Source organism: Eurosta solidaginis, chromosome 4 (genome assembly GCF_040869045.1).
Source record: "Eurosta solidaginis isolate ZX-2024a chromosome 4, ASM4086904v1, whole genome shotgun sequence".
In the NCBI taxonomy this organism is placed as follows: Eukaryota; Metazoa; Arthropoda; class Insecta; order Diptera; family Tephritidae; genus Eurosta; species Eurosta solidaginis.
In genome coordinates, this window is record NC_090322.1 from 157,451,196 (window position 1) to 157,466,087 (window position 14,892).

A 14,892-nucleotide genomic window follows, 5' to 3' on the forward strand; every position below is an offset into this window, starting at 1 on the left:
ATGACCCCGAAATGGCCCCGAGGGAGTCCCCAAAACCATCCCGAAATGACCCCGAGGGAGTCCCCAAAATCATCCCGGAATGACCCCGAAATTACCCCCAAATGACCCCGAGGGAGTCCCCAAAACCATCCCGAAATGACCCCGAAATGACGCCGAGGGAGTCCCCAAAATCATCCCGGAATGACCACGAAATGACCCCGAGGGAGTCCCCAAAACCATCCCGAAATGACCTACGAATGACCCCCAAATGACTCCGAGGGAGTTCCCAAAACCATCCCGAAATTACCCCGAAATGACCCCGACGAAGTCCCCAAAATCATCCCATAATGACCCCCAAATGACCCCGAGGGAGTCCCAAAAAGATCACGGAATGACCCCGTGGTACTCCCCTAAACCATGCCAAAATGACCTCCAAAAGACCTCGAGGGAGTCGCAAAAGTCATCCCGAAATGACCCCAAAACCCTAGAAGGATCGCGAGGGAGCCCCTGGAATGGACCCCAATAGGCCCCGGGAGGATCCGCAGGCTATCCCAGAAATTACCCCCAACCGCCCCCAGAAAACCCCACGAATACTCCCCAAAATCATCTCAATATTACCCTAAGAAGCTTCAGAACTACACACGAACTGGTTGCGCATATGGGTATATTTTCAGGGCATCTAGATGGTTTATTTTTTTATTTATGGATAATTGAATAAAAACTAAAATTTTATTGTTATTCCATATTTTGTAAATAAGGAATAATAACTCAACTATTTATTCAAATTTTGCAAAAATAAGAATGAGCGGTTATCACACAATCAGAATATTTTGAATAACGAGAAAACGTTATTCATTATTCAAGAAATGCTTGAATAAAAAATAACTTTTTATTCATCAATTAGAAAATTTAAAATGATGAATAATTTTTTTATTTTTTATTTTGATTTGTTTCATTTCAAAATGACTCAACCCTGGTTCGTTTACTTGTGTGCAATGTGGAATACATAGTTGCGTTACCGTTAAGCGGTCTGGAAACACTAACATTTATATACACAATATACCAATATAAAATATTGTCAGCATTTGGCCATAACAAAGCATTATACTGCGGTAAAGGTAAGCATGACAAACGCTGTAGAGGTAATTATGCATTTACTTATGAATATAAAAGCCCAATTGAACTACATATTAATTCTCACACCGTGCACCCTTACAAATAATGGAACACTTTGGTTCAGCAGTACACCCGGCAGAAGTTGGGTACCTGAATGTAAGGTGTAAGCGTAGTCTTTGTAAGTGGTATGCTATTGGGAGTGAATGCAGATGAAATGTGAGGTATTAGGAGTAGAAGAGAATGTGTAAGCGTATGCTCATCACCACGATATGCGGAGTTACACAGCACCTATGTCGCACAAAGAAAGGCACTTAAAAATGCCATAAAAAAGAGCAAGAAGTTATGCTTTAGGGAACTGCTGGATAATGTCGACCTAGATCCTTGGGGATCAGCTGATCAGAACTGTGATGGCCAAAGTTAAAGGATCGATATCACAGCAACCTACGTGCCCGATACTGATGAATACTATTGTTGAAACACTTTTCCCGGCGCAAGATCGCTGGACTCATCCAAGCGAGGATCTAGAAAGTATGGAAATTCCGCAAATTACAGAGCAATAGGTGCTGGACGCTGCAAAAAGAGTTGCTGATAACAAATCCCCAGGACCCGATGAAGTACCAAACATAACCCTTAAAGCCGCGATCACAACTAAATAAAAAAAAACTACATTATTTACTGATCTTTTTAATGCCTGTATGCAAGAAGACGTGTTCCCTCGTCCGTGGAAACGACAAAGACTTGTCCTATTGCTGAAACGTGGTAAACAGCCGGACCAACCATCCTCATATAGGCCACTTTGTATGCTGGATTCCCTAGGGAAGATTTTGGAGCGTATAATTAGTAAGCGCCTACAGCTGACTCTAGAAAGACCAGGTGGCTTATAGAATAATCAATATGGATTTCGCAAATCAAGATCCACCTTAAATGCAATGCAAACAGTCGTCAATATAGCTAGAGAAGCTATCTCTGGAGGCCAAAATAAAAGGAAGTTCTGTGCACTGATTACGTTGGACATCAAGAATGTTTTTAACACTGCGAACTGGATGCAGATAATGGCAGCGCTGCAAAGCTTCGACACACAAGCTTACTTATGCAGAATAATAGGTAGCTATCTTAAAGACAGAGTACTTCTTTTTGACGCGGATCAAGGAGCAAAAGAGTACAAAATCACTGGAGGCGTCCCACAGGGATCTGTTCTTGGGCCAACGCTTTGGAATGTAATGTGCGACGGGGTGCTAAAGATTGATCTACCAGAAAACACGCAAATTGTGGGATATGCTGATGATATTGGAGTGGTAGTAGTGGCCAAGAAACTGGGCCTGCTTCAAGCATCATGTAATGACGCAGTAGCAAGAATAAAGGAATGGCTGACCAATACGGGACTGGAGTTGGCCAGAAGACGGAAGTGGTATTAGTAAGCTCCAAACGGTCGGCGAACGAGTTAGTTTTAACTGTCGGGGATCATCAAATCACTTCAAAGGATTCTCTAAAATATTTAGGAGTGCACATTGACTCTAAGTTAACTTTCAAAGATCACTTCAGAGCGGTGGGGGGAAAATTAAAAAAGTTAATGGAGCACTTATGCGAATAATGCCTAACATTGGTGGTCCGAGCAAAGATACACGTCAGCTATTGTCCACAGTAACCAGCTCAATAATACTATACGCAGCACCACTTTGGTATGGATCTAAACGGACCCGACGGTGTCCGACGACGCGATCCTGGTGCTAAACCGGAAAATCCCAGTGGACTTACTGGCAAGCGAAATGGCCGATCTGTATAACACTAATATCGAGCGACCATCTGGAGAAGCCAAGAAAAGAGCAAGGATACAAACAATAGCTAAGTGGCAAGAACGGTGGGAGGCCTCGAGTAAAGGGCTTGGACCTTCACGCTAGTTTGGAACGTAGCTCAATGGCATGAGCGGATGCACGGCGAACTGAACTATCATCTCACGCAGATAATGAGTGGACATGGCGGTTTCAAAGGGTATTTATGAAAGCTTAAGATAGAGGAAGATCCTCATTGCACAATGTGTACCACGGAGTTAGAAAACGCAGAAAACTTGATAATTTTATATAAAAGAATTATCATTAAACGAAAATTTATTTAAATCGAATCCTTTTTGAATGTAACAAACAAGTTAATGACAAAAACTATATTAAATATACACAGATGAAAAGTTATGTTTCACAGTAAAATTATTTAATCTGCCTACTGCCAAAATATTTCAGAGATAATCACATATTCTAGAGCAGTCTTGTATTATTGATTGTGAATATGGCGGATATGGTTTCAATCAAAGTATTTGATATTTTGCTTTAAAAATTAAATTTTATTCAAATTGGAATCTTTCAATCGGTTTCTTTTTTTTTCTAGGTATGTGACCGGCTTTCGAAAATATGCGCTCAGATGCTACTGATGTTGCAAGTTTCTTCAAGCCAGCTCTTCTTTATGGTTGGGTCTCTGCATTTGACGTAATTTATCGGAAGCTAACGTACTTGAACGAAAATATGTTACTAAACTTTCCCACTTTTTTAAAATGTTTTCAAAATGTTTGCTTTTAAACCTCTCCTGCACTACTAAGTTAATTGAATTCGTAAAACATGGTAAGTGACGAGAATATCTGCAGCCTTAACAATTGTAGTGGCGTTATCCGTTACAATCGCTACCGCTTTGTTTTTATACTCAGTTGAGCAGAGCTCACAGAGTATGTTAAGTTTGATTGTATAACGGTTGGTTGTACATATATAAAGGAATCGAGATAGATATAGACTTCCATATATCAAAATAATCAGGATCGAAAAAAAATTTGATTGAGCCATGTCCGTCCGTCCGTCCGTCCGTCCGTTAACACGATAACTTGAGTAAATTTTGAGGTATCTTGATGAAATTTGGTATGTAGGTTCCTGAGCACTCATCTCAGATCGCTATTTAAAATGAACGATATCGGACTATAACCACGCCCACTTTTTCGATATCGAAAATTTCGAAAAACCGGAAAAGTGCGATAATTCACTACAAAAGACAGCTAAAGCGACGAAACTTGGTAGGTGAGTTGAACTTATGACGCAGAATAGAAAATTAGTAAAATTTTGGACAATGGGCGTGGCACCGCCCACTTTTAAAAGAAGGTAATTTAAAAGTTTTGCAAGCTGTAATTTGGCAATCGTTGAAGATATCATGATGAAATTTGGCAGAAACGTTACTCCTATTACTATATGTACGCTTAATAAAAATTAGCAAAATCGGAGAAGACCACGCCCACTTTTAAAAAAAATTTTTTTTTAAAGTAAAATTTTAACAAAAAATTTTATATCTTTACAGTATATAAGTAAATTATGTCAACATTCAACTCCAGTAATGATGTGGTGCAACAAAATACATAAATAACAGAAAATTTCAAAATGGGCGTGGCTCCGCCCTTTTTCATTTAATTTGTCTAGGATACTTTTAACGCCATAAGTCGAACAAAAATTAACCAATCCTTTTGAAATTTGGTAGGGGCATAGATTTTATGACATTAACTGTTTTCTGTGAAAATGGGCGAAATCGGTTAATGCCACGCCCAGTTTTTATACACAGTCGTCCGTCTGTCCTTCCGCATGGCCTTTAACACGATAACTTGAGCAAAAATCGACATATTTTTACTGAACTTAGTTCACGTGCTTACTTGAACTCACTTTATCTTGGTATGAAAAATGAACGAAATCCGACTATGACCACGCCCACTTTTTCGATATCGAAAATTACGAAAAATGAAAAAATGCCATAATTCTATACCAAATACGAAAAAAAGGATGAAACATGGTAAGGTAATTGGATTGTTTTATTGACGCGAAATATAACTTTAGAAAACACTTTATAAAATGGTTGTGACACCTACCATATTAAGTAGAAGAAAATGAAAAAGTTCTGCAAGCCAAATAAAAAACAATAAAAAACCCTTAAAATCTTGGCAGGTATTACATATATAAATAAAGTAGCGGTATCCAACAGATGATGTTCTGGGTCACCCTGGCCCACATTTTGGTCGATATCTGGAAAACGTCTTCACACCACTCCCTTTTAAAACTCTCATTAATACCTTTAATTTGATACCCATATCGTACAAACACATTCTAGAGTCACCCCTGGTCCACCTTTATAGCGATATTTCGAAACGGCGTTCACCTATAGAACTAAGGCCCACTCACTTTTAAAATACTCATTAACACCTTTCGTTTGATGCCCATATTGTACAAACAAATTCTAGGGTCACCCTTGGTCCACCTTTATGGCGATATCTCGAAACGGCGTCCACCTATGGAACTAAGGATTACTCCCTTTTAAAATACTCATTAACACTTTTCTTTTGATACCCATATTGTGCAAACAAATTCTAGGGTCACCCCTGGTCCACCTTTTTGGCTATATCTCGAAACGGCGTACACCTATGGAACTAAGGATTACTCTCTTTTAAAATACTCATTAACACCATTCGTTTGATGCCCATATTGCACAAGCAAATTCTAGGGTCACCCCTGGTCCGCCTTTGTGGCGATATCTCGAAACGGTGTCCACCTATGGAACTAAGGCCCACTCCCTTTTAAAATACTCATTAACACCATTCGTTTGATGCCCATATTGTACAAACAAATTCTAGGGTCACCCCTGGTCCACCTTTATGGCGATATCTCGAAACGGCGTCCACCTATGGAACTAAGAATTACTCCCTTTTAAAATACTCATTAACACCTTTCATTTGATACTCATATCGTACAAACGCATTCTAGAGTCACCCGTGGTCCACCTTTATGGCGATATCTCAAAAAGGCGACCACCTATACAACTACCACCACTCCCTTTTAAAACCCTCATTAATACCTTTAATTTGATACCCATATCGTACAAACAAATTCTAGGGTCACCCCTGGTCCACCTTTATGGCGATATCTCGAAACGGCGTCCACCTGTGGGACTGATCATCACTCCCTTTTAAAATACTCATTAACACCTTTCTTTTGATACCCATATTGTACAAACGCATTCTAGAGTCAACCCTGATCCACCTTTATGGCTATATCCCTAAATGGCGTCCACCAATAGAACTATGGCCCATTCCCTCATAAAATACTCTTTAATGCCTTTCATTTGATACACATGTCATACAAACACATTCCAGGGTTTCCCTCGGTTCATTTTCCTACATGGTTATTTTCCCTTACGTTGTCACCATAGCTCTCAACTGAGTATGTAATGTTCGGTTACACCCGAACTTAACCTTCCTTACTTGTTAATTTTAAACTCCTCCATTACCGAGTCTATTATCTGGAAATAAGATTTTTTACATCCAATCCTTTAATTATAGAGTGCAATTGGAAACTTACCGTAGCAATAGCATTTGGGAAGCCACAGCTCCCTCAAGTTTTATAACTTTTAATAGCGGTGATAAAATATTTTCATTTTTGATGACATGGCATGTGACAGCCAACATACCCTAATTTGATGTCGAAGTCCACATATCAGTTATTATAACTGCATATTTACAAACATTCAAAAGCTCGCTCAATTTTTGTTTAATCTCTTCATAATAACTGGGAATCAAAGATCCTTTTACCGTGCTCCTACTAGGAATTCGATACTACTTATTTAAAACACTTACAAACTCTCTCAGTCCGTCATGTTCACACAATCTAAATGGCTGCATATCGACTGCAATCATCTTTATGAATGCTGTATCTATTCGTTTTTTTGTTATAGAATTATCGCCATAGTATATACCCCGATTTAAGAAATCCTTGATTGCACTCTTCTTTTTTGGTACATCTGGTTCAGAATCAGACAGGATATCCAGAGAATTGTTTTCTTCAGTTGATGGCTTATGAAGTAAACGCTTTAGTTTGTGGTATGCTTGCTTTTAATATTGTCAAACATGTTTGTGGTATTTCCACAATATTTATATTAACTGCAACAAAGCTCGAATTGTACGAACTTAGAGTTTTCATCTTTTTTAAAAAATTGCCACACATTGGACTTCTGCCTATTTATTTTTCATATTTATAATTTTCTGAGCTGAAAAGCGTTGACGTTAATTCAAATAACACAGAAAATAATGAGACGGCGAATTCGCTCAAGAGATGCCAATGTGTAGAAATTTGGTAGGTTTTCTATTCATTTAAAGGGCGACATAATCGATAATTTTAAAGATTGTTTTAACGAACTATCGGTGAATCGAAAGTTCAGAAACCATCGATACTATCTATAGACTATCGATGTTTTGCCAGCACTACTAGAAGGTGTAAGTATAAACGTCGCAACTACACTGCAGCATAATGCATGAACAAGGCTTTTTATACTCAGCTTGCTTTGCAAACAGAATATATCAACTTTTGTAACATAACGGTTGGTTGTACATGTACAAAGGAATCCAGATAGACATAAACCTTCATATATCAAAATCATCAGAATCGAAAAAAAATTAGACTAAACCATGTCCGTTCGTACGTCTGTTCGTCCGTTAACACGATGACTTGAGCAAATATTGAGATATCTTCACCAAATTCGGTATACGGGCTTATCTGTACCCAGAATAGATTTGTATTGAAAACGAGTGAAATCGAATGTTAACTACGCCCACTTTTTATATATATAACATTTTGGAAAACATAAAAAACCTGATTATTTAGTAAATAATACACTTAGAATGTTGAAATTTGACGTGTGAACTGATATTAAAACTCTTAATAAATATTTGAAAAAACTTTTTGGAAATTGGCGTGGCACCTCCCACTACTGGTAAAATCAGTTTTACACATATTCAAAACCGTTAACATAACAAAATTCAGCAGAGAGCTTGCCTACACTATAAGGAATGTTTCGAAGTAAAATTAAAGAAAACGTTTTTAGGACCACGCCCACTTTTATATAACAGATTTTTAGAGGGGCGTGAAGGAATAAAATAAAAAGAGTTTTATATCAATTATATTTCTTTTCTCGAGTGGAATTATAACAGAAAATTGGAAAAGATTCAAATTTTAAAAATGAGTCTGGCACCGCTCCTTTTGTGACTAAGCAATTTTCTATATATAAGGAGCCACAACTCGAAGAAAAATTACCGAATCGGGGAGGGAAACTCTCCCCTAGTCCCTCCCCCATGGCTCCTTCACTGATAAAACAATAACTTGTCGGTGTCGTTTATTTCTGTTAATGTTACCTTAAGCGGGTTACCCCTAAGAGGGTTAAAAACTTTAGTTTCTTAGACGCCTTTTCTAAGTTCAAAACAGTAATTATTTTGTTACTCATACGCCATGACACCCCCTACCAAGAAAATGTGATATACTTTATGAAAGTGCAAGAAAGTCAATAAATAGAAAATTTGAAAGACGAGTTTGATGCATAGCTCCATATGCAAAGCACAAAAGGCTTCAATACAGTCCGAATTCCTAGTATTTACTTACATACGTATGTACTTAACATCTGATATTAAGCCAATAACTACAGTTAATTCAACAACGAATACGTGATTCACAGCACTTTTGCTGACAATTCTTTCAATGATCTAACATCAAAAAAGGAACCATTCATTTTCCTTCAGGGACAAGCCTTTATTGAATATTCCAGTTTTGTTAATTATTCATCTACATAGTTAGTATGTAAATGTCATTCTCGGACTCGGCATAAAACAAGTTACTCCTATAATTTATATGGAACATTAAGAAGCAGCAAACCACAAATGGAAATAAAGGCTCAGCCTCAAACGCATTGAATGTATGTATGTACATTAGACTGTGTCGATTTATTAACCGATATCGCGCCATCGATTTTTCTATAGGTTTTGGGCTCAGGAAAAAAAGTTCCACTACGCATACCCAAAAAAGTAATTTTCGAACCTGCTAAATTTAATTTTTTTGACTTTTTTTCGACTTTGATTTATAAGGTTTTTCATGACCAAACAAAACAAAACAAAACAGAACAAATTTTCATATGATTGTTAAATTTTTTTTCAAATTTCTCAGGCTCGAAAATAATTTTTTTTAGGTATGCGTAGTGGAACTTTTTTTCTTGAACACAAATCTTATCGAAAAATCGATGGCGCGATATCGGTTAACTTTCGTCCATACAAGTCCCACCCTAATGTATATGTCGCTAAACTATTGTGATTGCATATTATTATTATTTGAGGGCTTACTGTATAGTTCCCATGGACAGGTGCGTCAGTTTTTCCGTGCGTTATTTGTTGTAACGATAAAGTCACTACCCGAAGGTTTTTGGAAGTGTTATCGCAGTTGATGGTCCTTTGCTAGATAAATATCCAGTACGTTCCGGTAACAGCACCATCAAGGTACACGACCGACCATCTCAGGAACGATTTAATACGACTACATTAAACATTCTAGGCCGTTTCGCCTCCTAAATGCGTACAAGGAGATCAAGTTTTTCTTTATCTATTTCTTCTAACTCAGAACTGCACTATATACAAACTTACTTAAGACTTTTACAACTTAGCGGCCCACGTTGTTGGCATCACGGTAAAAACATTACGTTCGGACAGTTATGATGTGCGATTTGTTGAGACATTTTTTGTTCGTCAAGAGAGGATTTTCTAACTCTATCCGAAGTAGCACTTGTCGGTAATAGAGGTCTTCCGGTGGAGGTAGCATGAGGTAACAGTGACATGGCTTCCAAGGCGCAAATGCGCTTATTTCTCCTTTGAGGACTTCGGAAACTGTACTCCCTTTTATTTTCTCGGTTTAGATTTGCTCCTATAATTATTGTCATGAATATCAGGTTAAAGAAATCACCTGAAGCCTCATTTGTTTTCGTTAAAAGAAGTGTAATTAGCTTCTTTCTAAATTCGATAAGTCAATTGATACCATAGCAGAAGCCACATAAACATTCTTATATATGTAGGTTTGTTATGTAACAAAAACCATATTTTTTAATCGTACTTCATGGTTTTTGGAGTGTTCGCAAAATTTTTTTTTATCGGTCAGTCAGAGCTACGACGGATAAAAGAACGTTTAAAGTTTGTGTCGTCAACTCGACTGTTTTTTGTCCATACTATAAGGACATGGAACTTAATACCAACCCGACTTATGTATTGATTGTGTGAAGCTCAGGAAAGGCTATTGCGTACGATCACCCAAGACACGAGTTAATTCTGTTCCGGACAGATATTGTACCCAACATTGACACAAGAACGAGCATCTACTGCACAGCGGACTTGACACCACTGCAAACAGACATCGTGATTTTCTTTTCCACTAAGATCCAATTATGCCTTTGCTACGAAAGGCAGCTTGTCACTGGTATGAGGGCATAGCGCTACTATATGTAGCTGAGTGGGTTAGATGATTGCATACATGAAGTGTGTTGTATTTGAGCAAAGCCCTTCCCGGACTGGACCGCATTAAAGAGCACTAAGATTCCGAAAGAAGCAAAATGCAATGACTTCGGTTATCCATACGATGATAATAGGAACAACGAAGCTGTTCTTGACTCTGAAGCTAATAGATGTCAGGAATTCCAATGGGCAGTTGTCTACCGAAACTTGGAGATCTAATAAAAGGAAGCTACTTAATGTCATGGTCAGGTTAATGCGGGACGAACCAATTAAATTTCTGCCATTACTCGATTTATCAGATACAATGGAGAATGATAACATAGGTTAAACAATATAAGCACCTTGAAATAGATAAACTGAGTTTCCCGACGTCGGTATGCCCCACCTTAAGAGGGTCCGTTCTAAATACATACATTCAAACAAAAGGCTTTCCAATTTGCTACCCAATTCTTAACGCCTAGCATCAAAAATTCGCCCTAAACGGCTCGCTTATAGTCCTTTAAAAAATGCATACAAATGAGTCATATAAGTAAAAAGTATATTATGAACTGTTTACGAGTGTAATAGGAGTATGATCGGACTCCTATTTAAGCACATATAATATATGATGTACGATCATTGTTAAAAGGGGAATACACCAGGCATGCTTAACCAACGAACCGATATCATTTCGTTACGATAATTAACGTTAATAAACGAAACAAAGTCATTTCGTTTCGTTTATTAACGTTAAGAACGTCAAATTAACGAAATGATTTTGTTTCGTTTTCTGCCATATCAAAACGAAATCAAATCGTTTATGTTGATTATTAATTTCAAACTATGCTGGCAAAGCTGATTGATGGTGGAGTCATTAAAGGTGAAAGCACTAGCCAAGCTGATTGCAAATTTTCTCATAAATTTTGACAGTACGAACATTTCTCAGAGTATTTTTGACATTACCACCAACGAATTGGACAAACAAATTACATGGAGTTTGTGTGTATGTCCGCTCGCTGTTACCACCTCACGGCTTCACCATGGCTATAGCATTTCCAGCACAATTCAAATATAAAGTATCACGTTTTTGTTAACGTTTTTAACGTTAACGAAAGCTTTTCGTTTCGGTTAAAAACGAAATACAATTTATCTTGATAATTTCTTTATCGATAATTATTATTATTATTATGTATTTAGGCTTAAAATGAATTTTAAGAATTTTAATTATCGATAATATTTCGAAGTGTTTCAACGGAAACGGTGGAAATTTTTTGATAAACGTTTAGCTTAACGTTAAGGTGCGTCCCTGGAATACAGTCATTTTAGATTCTTAAAAGAGCTCATAATGAGTGTTAAGTGTTTTTATGACACTTTTTTAACTCGAAATGTTTGCTAGGTAATTTTTGAATAATTTGCCGGTACATTGAACGCTCATTTGTTATTTATACAATTTAATTCTGCTGTGACTATCTTGCAAAGATGCTTTACAAATTAGTTAGCAAGATGAAATTTAATATTTTATTTTATTCCTATATTTGTACCTTATTTCAAGATACAAATAAAAAGATTAAAAAAAAGTGATTGATATTCTCCTGTTGTCATAAAAAAAAACAACCAAAGATATTTTAGAATAATAACTTTCGATTTTTCGTTTGTACGAACACACAGATAAATACTTAGATTGTTCGTGCTAATGTAAAAATAATAAATAATGGAAATGAGGCAGTCTTTTATTTATACATACTTGATGATATACAATTTAATAAAAACACCCGGTAGTAAAATGAGGGAGTAAAAATGTCTATAGGATCTTACCGTCTAGTATTTTTGCTCCTTCCGTTCATCTCTAACACACCACATATGCAAGGGAGTATGCAGGGGGGGGGGGGGCGGCCGTTGCCTCCCCCTTCGCTAATTAAGAACACAAAACTGAAAGATAAACATCAACAACATAAAAGGTTTTTAGTTCCTCACCTTTATCTAGTTCAATTTGTTCACTAAGTGAAAGGTTTTCGCAGCAAAATAATCCTGCTTTTGTTTGACTATATTGCATCCAAATATTGTCAAAAAGACGACATTGAAAGCAAACTTGCCCATGCCAAGGTTTGTTATAATTTATAATGAACTGGAATTGTGGTACAAGACTTGCCAAAATCAGGGACCAACAGATCTTGTATGTGCCTTCGAGAAGACAGCATTCCATCCAAAGATAAGCGAACCACTTGAAATTCTGCTTGCAATGCCCTGCACAACCCCAATTGTGGAACGCTCCTTCAGTGCTCTAAGGAGGGTAAACACGTGGTTGAGGACATCAATGGCAGAATCTCGTCTTAATGGTAAATACCGTTTTTTTTAATATATTTATTGTATTTTTTTTTTTTTCAAAAGTTTCTGTATGCTGAGTGCTCACAGAAAATTTGTAGCGTAAAATGATACGGAGTTAAAAGATCTAATTTTAGCTGAATTTTCAATAAATCCTCGAAGAACTATACTTAGCAGGTTTTCTAATACTCAGAGAATGAGTAATGCAATTTAAAATAAATCTCTTTAACTAAATAAAGTATGTGGAAAAATAAAATTTTGTTGAATCTGAAACTCATTTGGGGGATCACATTTCTAAAGTAGTTACACCTTGTATTAACTATTAAATTAATCTATCTAATTCAACAAAATTTTGAGTTACCAAATCCTAGACATGGTAGATATTTTAGGAAGCTCTTGCTAAATAAATAAAAATTTTAACGGAGTGCTAAAGCCCATAGCTGGGTGTATAAAGCAGGCTTCGCTTTTACCTAGATGGCATTACTCTTTATAGTTATAAATACACTATATATGAATCTGAAATAAAAAAAATGGTCCCCCCTTTGTGAAAGGCTGGATACGCCCTTGCACATATGACTTATTTTAATGCTTGGTTTTCACTAGGTCAAGTTTAACCACAAATTTGGGTATATCAATTAAAACGGCATGTCATACAACGTAAAGTTCGACATCCATTTTGACTACAAAGGGACAATTAAATTGACCAATGAGTGAAAGCGGCTATTGACCAAAGTTATGGGAAATTTGACATTAAAGTTTTATTAGCTAACATGTTGTCAAATTATTTTCGTTTGCCAATAGGTGTCCCATCAATAAATACTGCCAAAGCGTGTGAAACAACGAGAAATAATGAAATGGGTTGTGAAATAAATGATAACAAAATGTGGGCGTCTGTTTTCCCCAGTACCGCTTTATTGACGTCGAATCAGTCATGTGACATAAAATCACTCTTATCGCGAGTTTTATTTTCACCCGAAAATATTCACAGTTTTTGTTCGCAAAGGGTGGCGAAACAATTTTTCGGGTTCGAAAAAGATTTAATCTTATCGGCAATTCTTTGTTCGGGCGAAATGAATAGTGGGGAAACCCAAATGTATTCACTTATATTTTACAGGCGAACGAGAGAAAAACAAAATGTAAGTAATTTTTTGTTTTGAAATTTGATATTCTATTAATTATTTTATTTATTTTTATTATTAGGAGTAAATCAACAAATAATGCACAATCGGATATGATGCTTGACAAGATGATCGGGGAAAAGTGCCGGACTTCTGGAAACAGCTTACTTTTGTTTAAATAGCATTAGTCTACCTGTTAAGAATGAAGCTGAGTGGAAAAAAGTAAAATTCCTTTACTGCTAAGTATTTAATTCCATTTTTTATGAAAACGTATCTTTTTCTTTGTATGGAATGACCAAAAAAGATATGTACGAAACAAGGTTTCTAAAAATGCAATTTATGCGAAGGGGACAGGAGGCGGGACCAACATCCTACAACTCCTAGTATTCCAAAATTTTTACAAAAATCGTGTGCAGTTTGACGTTGCTCTTTTAAAGTCGGCCAAGTTATCCATTTTGGCCAAAGCCACAGTACCAAAATGTTCAGCCCCTTTGAAAGTACCTCACTGAAACTAGATTGGCTAAGGCCCACCTCATGGTCCTTTCCAATGCCTTATTGATGTCCCCCCCCCCCTCCCCCCGCGGCAAAAAATCGAAGACATGCGTTCAAATATACAATTGTTGGAACACCAAATTATTGCTTCAATGGTATCTTTTTATTCAAAAGTGCTGAAAATAGTAATTTTTATTTTACCTTAATTGCCTCCGAAACGCTTTCACATTTATATTCTCCTTACGCTCAATCAATACCAACCTAAGTGCAATACTAAACATTTTTTTATGCCAGGTGCATTCCATGGTTCCTGAAGATGACTTCAGAATGAAGTCGAAATATCGAGATAAATAAAAATTGACAAATAATATATGTTTACACATAATCATTTTGTGGTTTAATTTCTATATATTTGATTTGGCCTAGAGCTTGGCTATTGTTTAAATATTTTTTATGCATTTTTTATCTCTATAAATATGTACTTGTTTACGAAATGAACACAACTGCAAGAAAATTATTTATTCTGCTAATTCACAATAGAGCATCAGCTGTTTTGAAGTG